The sequence below is a fragment of the Orycteropus afer genome, unplaced genomic scaffold (genome assembly GCF_000298275.1).
Source record: "Orycteropus afer afer isolate SDZICR_OR568_19922 unplaced genomic scaffold, OryAfe1.0 scaffold00019, whole genome shotgun sequence".
Lineage (NCBI taxonomy): Eukaryota > Metazoa > Chordata > Mammalia > Tubulidentata > Orycteropodidae > Orycteropus > Orycteropus afer.
In genome coordinates this window covers 13,967,532-13,982,035 of record NW_006921606.1, presented here as the reverse complement: position 1 = coordinate 13,982,035, position 14,504 = coordinate 13,967,532, and positions in this window count along the sequence as shown.

Sequence of the window (14,504 nt, the reverse complement as noted above, 5' to 3'; positions counted from 1 at the left end):
GTGTTAATTGGTTTCCCTTTTCTTTGTTGAAGAGCATCTGTGCAGTCCTTCTGCCTAGTCCGCCATCTTGCCGGAACTCCCATCATCTGATTTCTTGACTGCTGCTTCCATGAGCATTGATTGTGTATCCAAGTGAAAGCAAAATCCCTGATAACTTCAGCCTTTTTTCTTTTTTCTCATGTATCAGCTTTTTGATCCAGTTGTGAGGATTATTGTTTTCTTTATGTTGAAGTGTAATCCTTACTGAAGGCTGTAATCTAAGTGCCTAAGGCACTTGAATGCTAACCAGAAGTCTGGTGGTTCAAACCCACCAGCCACTCCTTGGAAGGAAGATAGGGCAATCTACTTCCATAGTGATACTGCCTCAGAAACTCAAGGAGGGGTCGCTATGAGTTGGGTCCAACTCAATGGCATGTAACAACAACAACAACTGTAAGTGCTTCATGTTCTTTTAATTTTCAGCAAGGAAGGTTGTTTCATCTGCATATTACAGGTTGTTCATGAGTCTCCCTCCAATCCTGATGCTGTGAAAGATACAACCCTGATGCACACTTTTCCTGATTTTTAACCATTCAGTATCCTCTTGTTCTGTTCAAGTGACTGCTTCTTAGTCTACACAGATGTTCCTCATGAGCACGTGCCCCATCAGAAAATAAAGGTCCTGAAAGCTTTACTCCATCTACATCACTAAGGTTGACCCTACTTTGAGGAAGCAGCTCTTTCCCAGTAATAATTTGAGTGCCTTCCTATCTGAGGGCTAATCTTCTGGCACTATATTAGACAATGTTTCACTGCCAATGTTTTCAGAAATGGATAGTTCCTTTCTTTTTCCCAGTCTGTCTTAGTCTGAAAGCTCCACTGAAACCTGTTCACCATGGATGACCCTGTTCGTGTTGGAAATACTAATGGTATAACTTCCAGCCTCTCAGAAAAACACAAGCCACCACAGTATGACAAAATGACAGATAAGCTGTGGCAAAATCAGAAAGAAACAGCTGCAAACATTCATTAATAATCAGAACATGGAATTATTAAGTATGAATCTAGAAACACTGAAGTTGTTAAAAATGAAATGGAAAGGCTAAAGATCAATATGCTAGTTATTAGTGAGCTGAAATAGACTGCTATTGGCCATTTGGAATCAGATAGTCATATATATGACCTTCTATGCCAGAAGCGACAAATTGAAGAGCAGTGGCATCAGATTCATCAATCAATCAACCAATCAATCAATAATTCAAGATCTATCCTGAAGCTCTTGGGGCATAGTGCCTAAGGCATTTGACTGCTAACCAGAAGTCTGGTGGTTCAAACCCACCAGCCATTCCTCGTAAGGAAGGTTGGGTACTCTACTTCCATAGAGATACTGCTTCAGAAATACAGGGGAGGTCGCTATGAGTCAGATCCACCTATAAGGCAGTGAGTTAGTGTCCTGAAGTACAATGCTGTCAGTGATAGGATAATATCCATGCCTGCAAGAAGACAAGTTAATACTACTGTTATTCAAATATATGCACCAACCACTAAAACTTAAGATTAAAAAATTGAACACTTTACCAAATTCTGTAGTCTGAAATTGACAAAATGTGCAATCAAGATGTATTGATTATTACTGGTGGTTGGAATGCAAGTTAGTAATAAGGAATCATCAGCAGTTGGAGAGTATGGCTTTGGTGATAGAAACAATGGTGGAGATCACATGATAGAGTTTTTCATGACCAACAACTTATTTATTGAAAATACCTTTTTTCAACAACATACATGGTGGCAAAACATGTGGGCTTCACCAGACAGAACACACAGGAATCAAATCAACTAAATCTGTGGAAAGAAGTGATGGAGAACCTCAATATTATCCATCAAAATAAGGCCAGATGTTGACTATGGAACAGACCATCAATTGCTCATATGCAAGTCTAAGTTAAAACTGAAGAATATTAAAACAACTTCAAGAGATCCAAAATATGACCTTAATTATATCTCATCTGAATTGAGAGACTATCTGAAGAATAGATTTGATGCATTGAACACCAGTGTCCAAAGACCAGACAAGTTGTGGAATGACATCATAAACATCATCTATGAACAAAGCAAAAGGTCACTAAAAAGACAGGAAAGGGAGAGAAGACCAAAATGGATGTCAGAAGAGACTCTGAGACTTCCTCTTGAATGAAGAGTAGCTAAATTGAATGGAAGAAACAATGAAATAAAGGAGTTGAACTGAAGATATCAAAGGGTGGGTCAAGGAGACAAAGTAAACTATTATAATTAAATGTGCAAAGACTTGGAGATAGAAAACAAAAAGGAAAGAACACAGCATTTCTCAAGCTGAAAGAACTGAAGAAAAACATCAAGCCTTGAGTTGCAATACTGAAGGATTTTATGGGAAAAATATTGAATGATGCAAGAAGCATCAAAAGAAAATGAAAGGAATACACAGAGTCCCTGCACCAAAAAAAAAAAAAAAAGGTCGAGGTTCATCTATTTCAGGAGGTAGCATATGACCAAGAATCAATGGTATTGAAAAAAGTCCTAGGTGCACTGGGGGAATTGATGGGGGGAAAAAAAAAGCCTCCAGGGATTGACGTAATGCCCATAGAGATGTTTCAATGAGTGGATGCAGTGCTAGAGGTGCTTATTCATTTGTGCCAAGAAATTTGGAAGACAGCTACCTGGCCACCTGCTGAGAAGAGATCCGTATTTGTGCCCATTCCAAAGAAAAGTGATCCACCAGGTTCTAGAAATTACCAAACAATATCATTAATATCAATGAAAGTAAATTTTTGCTGAAAATAATTAAAAAAAAACTGTTGCAGCAGTATCTTGACAGAAAACTGCCAGAAATTCAAGCCAGATTCAGAAGAGGATGTGGAATGAGCGATATCTTTGCTGATGTTGGATGGATCTTGGTTGAAAGCAAAGAATACCAGAAAAATATTTACCTGTGTTCTATTGCCTATGCAAAGCATTTGACTGTGTGGATCATAACAAATTGTGAATAACATTGAGATGAACTGGAATTCCAGAACACTTAATTGTGTTCATGAGGGACATGTGTGTAGATCAAGAAACAGTCACTCAAACAGAACGAGGGGATACTGCAGGGTTTAAAATCAAGAAGGGAGTACATCAGAGTTGTATCCTTTCACCATATTTATTCAATCTTTTTACTGAGCAAATAATCCAAGAAGCTGGAGTAAATGAAGAAGAACACAGCATCAGGATTGGAGGAAGACTCATTAACCACATGTGATATTCAAATGACACAACTTTGCTCACTGAAAGTGAGGATGATTTGAAGCATTTACTGATGAAGATTAAAGATTTCAGTCAGCAGTATGGATAACATATTAACATAAAGAAAATGAAAATCCTCACAACTGGACCAATAAGCAGCATCACAATAAATGGACAAAAAATTGAAGTTGCTAAAGATTTCATATTACTTGGTTCCACAATCAACACCCATGGAAGCAGCAGTCAAGACATCAGACCACATATTGCACTAGGCAAATCTTCAAAAGACCTCTTTCAAGTGCTGAAGAGCAAAGCTATCTCCTTGAAGAGTAAGGTGTGCCTAACCCAACCCATGGTATTTTCAATCACCTTATTATGTGCATGTGAGAGCTAGACAATGAATAAGGAAGACTGAAGAAGAGTTGATGCCTTTAAATTATGGTGTTGGTGAAGAATACTGAAAATACTATGGAATGCCAGAAGAACAAACACATGTGTCCTGGAAGAATTGCAGCCAAGTTCTCCTTAGAAGAGAGAATGGCCAGATTTTGTCTCTTCTACTTTGGTCATGTTTTCATGAAGGACCAGTTGCCTGGGGAAGGATATAATGCTTGGTAAGTAGAAAAAACAAACAAACTCACTGCCACTGAGTCAGTTCTGACTCAGTGACCCTGCCTTAGGTTTCCAAGGCAGTATCTCTATGGAAGTAGATTGTCCAGTCTTCCTTCCAGGCAGTGCCTGGTGGGTTTGAACCACCAGCCTTCTGGTTAGTAGTCAAATGCCTTAGGCACTGTGCCACCAGAGCCAGACCTCCCACAAAATGGATTGACACAGTGGACTCAAGCAGAGCAAGGATTGTGAGGATGGTGCACATGGTAGTTAAGTTTGTCATCTTGGCTGGGCCTGGTTGAGTGGCTGGACAGCTGGTGGTAGTTATTCCCCGTGGTGAGACTGACTCCATGGTGGGATCTACCATAAGCAGCTGAGTAGCTGCTTTAGAGATGTGATCTGATTCCCATATATAAGGAGAAGCTTTGGAATTGGTCTCTAGCTGATGGCATGCTTGAGCCCTGTATGTAGCCTTATCATTGTTCAGCAGCCTACCATGCTCTGCCAACCTTGGGACTTTCAGTGAACTTGAATTAATGGTCTACTGTATGGTTTGGAAACATTGGGACTGTGCCTTTTTACTTGTCAATCTTGGGCTTGTCAGTCTCAGCAGTCAGCAGCTGTCTGAGTGAAGAAAAGCCTCTAGCCTCAGTGGGCTGGGAGCAGGAGGTAGAGCTAAAGCTCAAGGTTGAGGGGCTTTCACCCAGCCCCTAGAGCCTGGCACTTTGGACTAGGACTTAAAGCCTCCAAAGTGTAAGAGAATAAACTCCTGTTTGTTTAAGCCATCCCATTGGTGGCATGTTCTTGACAGAGTGGCACTCCGTCAAAACAGAGTACACCAGGCAGTGTTTGCTCTGTGGTGCATAAGGTCTCTAAGAGTTGGAGCCAACTTGATGGCAGCTAACAACTACATGGACAGTTGATCTTCAACAAAGGGCCAAAATCCACTAAATGATGAAAAGACAGTGTCTTTAAGAAATGGTGCTGGTGAAACTGGTTATCCATTTGCAGAAAATGAAACAAGATCCATACCTCACACCAAATACAAAAATGAACTCAAGACTGATCAAAGACCTAAATGTAAAACCTAAAACTATAAGTATCTTAAAACAAACAAAGAAATAATAAAACAAAGAAAAACAGGGACAAACTTAGGGAACCTAATTTATGGAATAAACAACCTATCAAACATAACCAAAAAGCACAAACAACAGAAGATAAACTAGATGATTTGGACCATTTGAAAATTAAATTCTTACACAGTTCAAAAGACTTCTCCAAAAGAAAGAAAACAGAACTTACAGATTGAAAAAAAAAAAAAAAAAAAAAGTTGACAACAATATATCAGACTAGGTACTAGTCTCTAAAATTTATAGGAGACTTCAACACCTAACTATAAGAAGATATACACTCCAATTTAAAAATGGACAGGATATGAATAGACACATCAACAAAAAAGACATGCAAGTGGCCAAAAAACACATGAAGAAATGCCCACAATCTTTACCCAGTAGAGGGACGAAAGCCAAAGCAACAATGACACATCATCTTACTCTAGCAATTAACAATAAGACAGAAAACCACAAATGCTGATGAGAGTGTCAAGAGATTGGAACTCTCATACACTGATGATGAGACTGTAAATTGGTACCACCGGTGCAGGAAACAGTATGGAACTTCCTTAAAAGTTGGATATAGAAACATCATTTGATCTAGTAATTCCATCATTAGGTATACATCATATAGAAATAAGAGCCAAAACATGAATACACACACCCATGTTCATTAAAGCATTGTTCTGGTTACCTAGTGCCACTCTGACAAGAATATACCACAAATGGGGTGGCCTTAACAAACAAGAGTTTATTCTTACAATTTGGAGGCTTTCAGTCCAAGTTCAAAGTGCCAGGCTCTAGGGGCTGGGTGAAAGCCCCTCAACCTTGGGGTCCAGCTCTGCCTCCTGTTCCCGGCCCACTGGAGCTAGAGGTCTTTCTTCACTCAGACAGCTGCTGGCTGCTGAGGCTGAGAAGCAAAGGTTGACAAAGAAAATGGCACAGTCCTGAGGTTACCAAACCACATGCAGGCCAGTAATTCAAGTCCATTTTAAATCCCAAGGTTGGCAGAGCATAGCAGTTGCTGAGCAATGACATGGCTACATGCAGGGTCCAAGTGTGCCATAGGCTAGAGACCATTCCCAAGGCTTCTCTATATACAGGAAGCAGACCACATACCCAAAGAAGCTTCTCAGCTGCTTGTGGTAGATCCCACCATGGAGTTGATTGCCAGTCTCATCATGGGGAATAACTACCACCAGCTGCCCAGCCACTCAACCCGGCCCAGCCAAGTTGACACAAAAACACAACCACCACATGCATTATTCACTATAACAGAGAGATGGAAACAACCTAAGTGCCCATCAATGGATGAATGGATAAATGAACTATGGAACATAAACACAATGGAATAATAGACAGCACTGAAGAACAACAAAGAATCTGTCAAAAACCTCATGATTTTTGTTTTTGGTGGATGAACGTGGAGGACATTATGCTGACTAAAATAAGTCCATCACGAATGGACTATATGAGTCTACTATTATACAAAGTCAAGGAAAGATCTACACATAGAAAGAAACATTCTTTGATGGTTCCTCAGAATGGGAGTGGAATAGAGTGAAGATCATTAACTAGATAATAAACACATACTATGAGTCAAGGGAAAGACAATATACAATAAGAGAATGATGAGCATAACATTATTAAGGAAGGGAAGATATGGAGAGGTGCACAAGAGCTACAGAAAATAAAAGAGGAATACTATTACGTTCATAATCATGCAACACCGTAGTAGCAAACAATAATCTATGAGTGGATACATAGACAGGCAGACAAGGTGAATAGGTATGGGTTGGTGACAAGATTACATCCAACACCATGTATAGATTTGGCAATGAATATTTCTACATACATATTTGTATGTACTATAAATATATCCATGATATAGTAGAACAATCAGGGGCAAAGTTATGAAAACTTCTTAACTATAACCAAACACCTTGAGGTGATAAATCACTGGGCTTAGGGGTTTAGAACCACTGTCTTGGGGGACAGCTGGCTTAATTGGAATAACATAGTTTACAAAGACAATGTTTTACATCCTGCTGTGGTGACTGGTGACTGGGGTCTTAAAAGCTAACCAATGGCCATCTAAGGTGGAGCTGTTGTTCCCTCTCTGTCTGAAGTAAAGAAGAATGAAGAAAATCAAAGACACATGAAACCGATAGTCCAAAAGACTAATGGACCACTTCAACCTCAGACATCCCTGACCTTGAGATAAGAATAACTAGATGGTTCCTGGCTACCACAACCAACCACTCCGAAAGGGATCACAATAGAAAATCCTTATCAGAGTGGGAGAAATGAGTGGAACAAAATTCAAAATAATGAAAAAGACCAGGCTAACTGGTCTAATAGAGACTAGTAGAACTCCTGAGACTGTGGCCCTTAGTCAATCTTCAAGCCTGGAACTGAACTCACCCAGTACCTCAACTTTCATACAAGAAATAGGTGAACAATAACATTAGAGGGTACTCATTTCTTAGAACAATCAGCCATACTAAATCAAAAGAGCGGGTTTTACCCAAGGATAAATCTCAGAAGGCAGGAAGGGATAGAAAAGAAGAAAGAATGAAAATGGTAAACACAGGGAGGAAGTGAGAAGAGTGCTGTTGCACTACAGGGATTGCAATCAGTGTCATAAAACAAAATTTGTATGAACTGTTGAATGAAAAACAAATTTGCTATGTAAAGTTTTACCCAAATCACAATGAAAAATTTAAAAAAATAAAGAAAATGAAATGAGTTAGCTATATTTATTTAGTTCTTTCATTTCCCATTTTTTAGTGTTTTATTATTTAAATTAAATTATCAATAGAATTAGAGACAATGCAGGTACTATTGATACTAAAATATATTTCCTAGAAAATCTAGGTATTAGGAGAAGGTAGATCAAATACTTAAAATTTGTGAAATTCAGGCTAATAATAGCTTCAAATAACTGGCATTTAATTCCAAGAACATGCAGGATGTTTCTGTTATTACTGTTCACAAATTTCAGACAATCTGAAATATGACAGAAGTTATCCCAAAAATTCTAATGGTAGAAACTTAAAGTGAACTATTATTATTCATTCTTTGTCTATGTCAAATTTGAAATAGATATATGAGGATGGAATAATTACCTATTTATTTATAAATTATTAAATTTTATAGAAATTTTACTTTCTGTGATGGAGTCAAAATTAAGTAAGTGCCTACTGTTCTAGATAGGCTTTATCAGGTGCCAATAAGTCAATTTCAACTCACCATGACCCTATTTGTTACATAATAGAACTGTCCTCCATAGGGTTTAATTTTTAGTTAATTAACTAATGGATTAATTGATAGATAGATTTTTTAATAATTTATTTCATTTTTGTTGTTGTTGAGAATATACACAGCAGAACATACATTAATTAAATTTATACATGTACAATTCTGTGACATTGATTACATTCTTTTGGGGTGTTGGGAGGGGGTCTTCCTGTCCCTGTTTTAATGTTTTCCTGTCAATAGTGTCTGAGGCTCCAAACTGCACAGTCCTCTCGCTCACACATTCCTCTCCTGGACGAGAGTGGACTTCATTGATGCATTAGTTATCCAGAAATAACTGCCCCCCCCCGCCCCCCCCCACGACTTAGCTGTTTCTCTGCCTTCCTGTGAAGGACACAAGTTCTCTTGATCAAATAGTTGTCTTAGTAGTGAAGGCCTTGCTCCTAAAGGGGCACTCCCTGGTTGTCAGTGCTGCCTGCCTTAGGATAGTGAATTTAATTTGAGTGCTATATGGTAAAAACCACTTGGGCATGAGACCTAAAGCAGTCTCCAATCCAATCTTTATAAAGGTAATATTTTCACCTCCAGCTACATGATTCCTATCTTTCTCTTTTAGCACAGAATTAGCACCCACAAATCCAAACAATAGTTCTAGGAACAAACCCTGAATCAGCAATTTGGATTTTTAAGGTAGTCGGCACAGAATGAATATGTTTAGTCAATAGAGTAGAACAGCTTTATAACACTGGTTAGGGAGAATCTAACAGCTGCCTTATTTGCTAGACATATTACAGTATGGCCATGTAATTATATTTCAGGGGACAAGATAGGATTTATTTTCCATCAAAATTCATGTAATGATAAGCTATGCTAGCATATGGTTCTTCTGAATTTCAGAAAATACTACTGTGCAGAGTTATTTTGTTCTTACATGCCATTAAAATGCTGTGGATTTGTAACAACTGGATTGCTAAGAGCCCCTGATGTCATCAGACATTATGCTAGTGTCAGTCAAGGAATCTCTGACAATTTGGGTCATAATGACCACAGTGTGTTCATGACTATAGAAAGATATGCTGGGCCTTATGGAATTTTCACTAATGTAATTATGCTATTTGCTATGCATTAATACCAAGGGGATGGAAAAAAAAAAAAAAAAATAAGTTGCTTTGCCAAATTCATAATCAACAATGAAAGCTTACCAGTATTTCAAGACCATTAACAAAGTTGACTGACAAAGCATGACATTGGTTCTTAATATTTTTTCAACAGTATGGCATTTCACCCATGTAGAAATGCTATGTACATTGTACAAAGTTATGCTCAGATCATCATAAAAGGGAATTTGGGATCATTTAAAGAACTGGAAATCACTGAAGGGAGTTTGTTCTGTAGATTTTGTTTAAGGGCATTGTGAAAGTAAGTGGACTGAACAAATCAGTTCTAGAACAGGATACTTAAACCAAGTTTCTAAACTATTTGAAGTTGTCACATCAAATTTTTAAGCTAAGTGGCAAACATGCAAACCAAACATATAAGATTTCAATGACTAAGGAACGTGCATTTTCTAATTCCCTAGCCTTACATCAGCTATGCCTTCCTTTTCCACATTAGCTGGTTTTGTATTTTTAAGTGACATGATAAAGCACATGAAATTGTCATTATGTTGTTTGCTTCAATCAACAAAAATTGGTGAGAAGCAATTCTATTTTTTATTCTATCTGTCTTTCTCAGGGATTTCTTTTTTTTTTTTTTAATTTAATTGGTCCTCTATCAAGAATAAGAATAATATGTGTATGTGTACTTTAAACAAATACACATGCAAGAAAAGACACATTTGTAAAGAAATAGTCAGAAAAGTCCTCTTTTCCCCATTGTCTATGAAGTCTTTAATTTTGCCATTACAAGACTATAACACTTCATAATAAAAATAATCTTGAACAGCTTCAAAGAATGGGGACACCTACAATAGCATAACACTATATTTCATTAATTCTTCAAGGGTATGATTAATTCAATAGTGGTACTACTAAAAGAAAATGAGCAACAATTACTCTTTTATTGTGAATACAAATGGTTGTCTATCATCGTTATTAATTATTGTTATTATATTATAGTAAGAATATTTTGGGGGGACTGGATGGTTAGGCAGTAAGCTGTACTCTTTCCCTCATTCAAATACAGCTGCTTTCTTTCTGCCATAGAGGTTAGTGCTACAAAATACTTCTGTTATACCACTTTTGCAATGAATGAATTTGATTACAAGTACAAAAAGAAAATGATTTCTTTACTACAAGTCTGCATATTTTTTAATGGCAGTATATTTTACTTTTTTCCATTTCTCCAAATACAAGGCCATATTTACCTATAAATTTCTACATTCTGCACTATCACCATAAAACCTCTTCTCTCCAGTATCTTTTTGACCAGATAACCTCTATCTTCAGTTATCAGTTTAAATATTACCTTTCTTCTTTTCTACGATCTGTATTAATTTTGTTTCATATATACCATCATTGTTGTAGCACTTATATAGCAATTATAGTTTGTTCTTATTTCTTACAATGAATCAGGGTCCAATGGGGGTTCAGTAATACAACTGTCACCTTCCATGTGGGAGACTCAGGTTTGATTTTTAGTCAATACTTCTCAAGTACAGTCACCAGCCATCTGTCAGTGGAGGCTTGCTCTTTCCATGATACTAAACAGGTTTTGGCAGAGCTTCCAGACTAAGATGGAGTAGGAACAAAGGCCTGGTGATCTACTTCTGAAAATCAGCCAGTGAAAACCCTATTGATCATGAGTCTGATTCACAACCAATCACTTGGATGGCATAGGCCCAGGAAGCATTTAACTCTGTTGTGCATGGGGCCACCTTGGGTTAGGGGTTGACTCCATTGCAGCTAACAACAACAAATACTGAATCGGTCCCATTATCGTGTTTCTGGCTTATTTTTTATTTTTTATTTTTTTCCAGGCACATGTATCAGATCAGCAAAGTCTTATCTGTGCTTCAGGCCTTTGGCTACTTATTCCCATCTCAGCCACCACTGGAGAGACCAGCTCTGGAAGACACCATCCAACTTCACAGAGGTCCAGATCCTTATCCATATTTCTCCAAGGTTTTAAGTCAAAGTATGTGCAATCCAGAAATGCAAATTCTGGGGAATTAGAACTCTGTGCAGCAAACCTTTGACCTATAGGAGGGCAGAGCCAGTGGTAAAGTTTTCTCCATTTGTTCTGGTAACCTAGTGCCACTCTGACAAGAATATACCACAAATGAGATGACTTTAACAAACAAGAATTTATTCTTATAATTTGGAGGCTTTAAGTCCAAGTTCAAAGTACTAGGCTCTAGGGGCTGGGTGAAAGCCCCTCAGCCTTGGGCTTGAGCTCTGCCTCCTGCTCCCAGTCCACTGAAGCTAGAGGCTTTTCTTTACTGAGACAGCTGCTGGTTGCTGAGGCTGACAAGCCCAAGGCTGACAAGTAAAAAGGCATGGTTTCAATGTTACCAGACCACACGGCAGGCCATTAATTCAAGTCCACTGAAAGTCCCAAGGTCAACAGAGCATGGTAGGCTGCTGAGCAATGACATGGCTACATGCAGGGTTCAAGCATGCCATAAGCTAGAGACCATTCCCAAAACCCCTTCTTATATATGGGAAGCAGACCACATCACTAAAGCAGCTACTCAGCTGCTTGTGGTAGATCCTGCCATGGAGCTGATTGCCAGTCTCATCATGGGGAATAACCACCACCACATGTCCAGCCACTCAACCAGGCTCAGCCAAGTTGACACACAACCTTAACTACCACACCATTCTTCTCTAAGAATGGACTGCCTTCAGGATAAGCATTTAAACAGGCTCTTAGAAGACAGGTATGCAAGATCAATTATAGTGTAGTTGGCTCAGTAAGACAAATTTTATCAACTTATTATTTTTATTTTATTTTTCCTCACTTCTTTGTTACAGGTTGAATTGTGTCCCCTCAAAAAGATATGATGAAGTCCTACTAACATCTTAAAAGCTTGCAAGCAGCCATATAGATGCAAAAATTGATCTTTCCTCATCCAGAGCAAAGAAGAATGAAGAAGACCAAAGATGCATGGAAAAAATTAGTCCAATTGCTGGACCATGAAAACCTCACCATACATGACCTTGAGACTAGAACTAGATATACCTGGCTACCACTGTCAATCACTTGGAAAAGGATCAGTGTAGGAGATCCTGGATAGAATGGAGAAAAATGTGGAACAAAACTCAAAATCATAAAAAAAAAAAAAAAAAAAAAACCACCAGGTTTACTGGTCTGATAGTGACTGGTGAAATCCCTGAGACTATGGCCCCTAGTCACATGTCAGGCCTGGAATTCAACTTACTCCCATGGCTTAACTTCCATCCAAACAATAAACAGGCATATAAGGTGAATATTTATACCAAGCAGGTTCATTCCTTAGCATGATCAACCATAAGAGATCAGAAGGGCAATATTTACACAGGTAGATAGCTCAGGGGGCAGGGATGCATAGGAAAGACACAGGGAAAAGTTAACCACAGAGAGGAAGTGGGAAGAAAGCTGTTGTATGCATTATGGGGATTGTATTTAATGTCACAAAACAAATGTGTATGAACTGCTGTATGGAAAATGAATTTGCTCTGTAAACTTTCACCCAAATTTCACACACACACACACACACACAAAGACATGTTGAAGTCCAAGCCCCCACTACCCCTGAATGTGAGTCTGTTTAGAAATAGATGTAATTAGTAAACATAAGGTCATACTGGGGTGGGGTGAACCCTAATCTATTAAGACTGGTGTCCTTATAAAAGAAGGAGAAGAGATAGATACAGACACAGAAGGAAGATACCCATCTGAAGACAGAGGCAGAGGCAGGAGTTAGGTGGCCACACACCAAGGATCATCAAGATCTGGAAGAGACAAGGTAGAATTTTCCCCTAGAACCTTTAGAGAAAGCATGGTCCTACTGACCCCTGAATTTGGGCTTCAGTTTCCAGAACCCTGAGATAATATACTTATGTTAAGTCACCCATTTTGTGGTATTTTGTTATAGCCACCCACAAAAATAATATATGCCCTAATAGAGAAGTAGCACATAGCCTTTTACTAATGCACTGCTTTCTGGAGAGCACAGGCTAAAACAGTCTTTAAATAGCACATGTTGTTGGTGCTGTTAGTTGCCTTCGAGTCTGCTCTGACTCATAATGACCCTATGTACAATAGAATGAAACACTGTTCAGTCCTGTGCCATCCTCTCAATACTTGCTATACCTGAGCCCATCGTTGCCGCTACTGTGTCAATCCATCTTGTTGAAGGTCTTCCTCTTTTTTGATGACCCCTCCACTTTACCAAGCATGATATGCTTCTCCAGAGAATGGTCTTTCTGAAAACATGACCAAAGTAGGTGAGACAAAGTCTGGCTATTCTCACTTCCAAAGAGCATTCTGGATGCACTTTTTCCAGGACAGACTTGTCCATTCTTCTGGCTGTCCATGATATTTTCAGTATTCTTTGCCAACACAACAGCTCAAAAGCATCAATTCTTTCTAGGTCTTCCTTATTTATTGTCCAGCTTTCACATGCATATGAGGCGATTGAAAATACTATGGCTTGGGTCAGTAACATCTTAGTTTTCAAAATGACATCTTTGGTTCTCAACACTTTAACTTTAAAGAGGTCTTTTATAGCAGATTTTCTCAGTGAAATATGACATCTGATTTCTTGACTGCTGCTTCCATGGATGTTGATTGTAGATTCAGTTAAAATGAATCCCTGACAACTTAAATCTTTTCTCCATTTATCGGTCCAGTTGTGATGATGCTTATCTGTCCAATTGTGAGGATTTTTGTGTACTTTATGTTGAGGCATAATCTATACTGAAGACTGTACTCCTTGATGTTCATCAGTAAGTGTTTCAAATCTTCACTTTCTTTCAGCAAGCAAGGTTGTGTCATTTGCATATCACAGGTTGCTAATGAGTCTTCCTCTAAGCCTGATGCCACACTCTTCATATAGTCCAGCTTCTTGTATGTATTTGCTCAGCATACAGATCGAATAACTATGGAAAAAGGATGCAATCCTGACACACACTGTTCCTGATTTTAAACCTACCAGTATCCCCTTGTTCTGTTCAAATGACAGTCCCTTGATCTATATAGAGGTTCCTCATGAACACAATTAACTATTCTGAAATTCCCATTTATTGCAATGTTATCCATAATTTGTTATGATTCATAAAATTGATAGCCTTTACATAATCAATA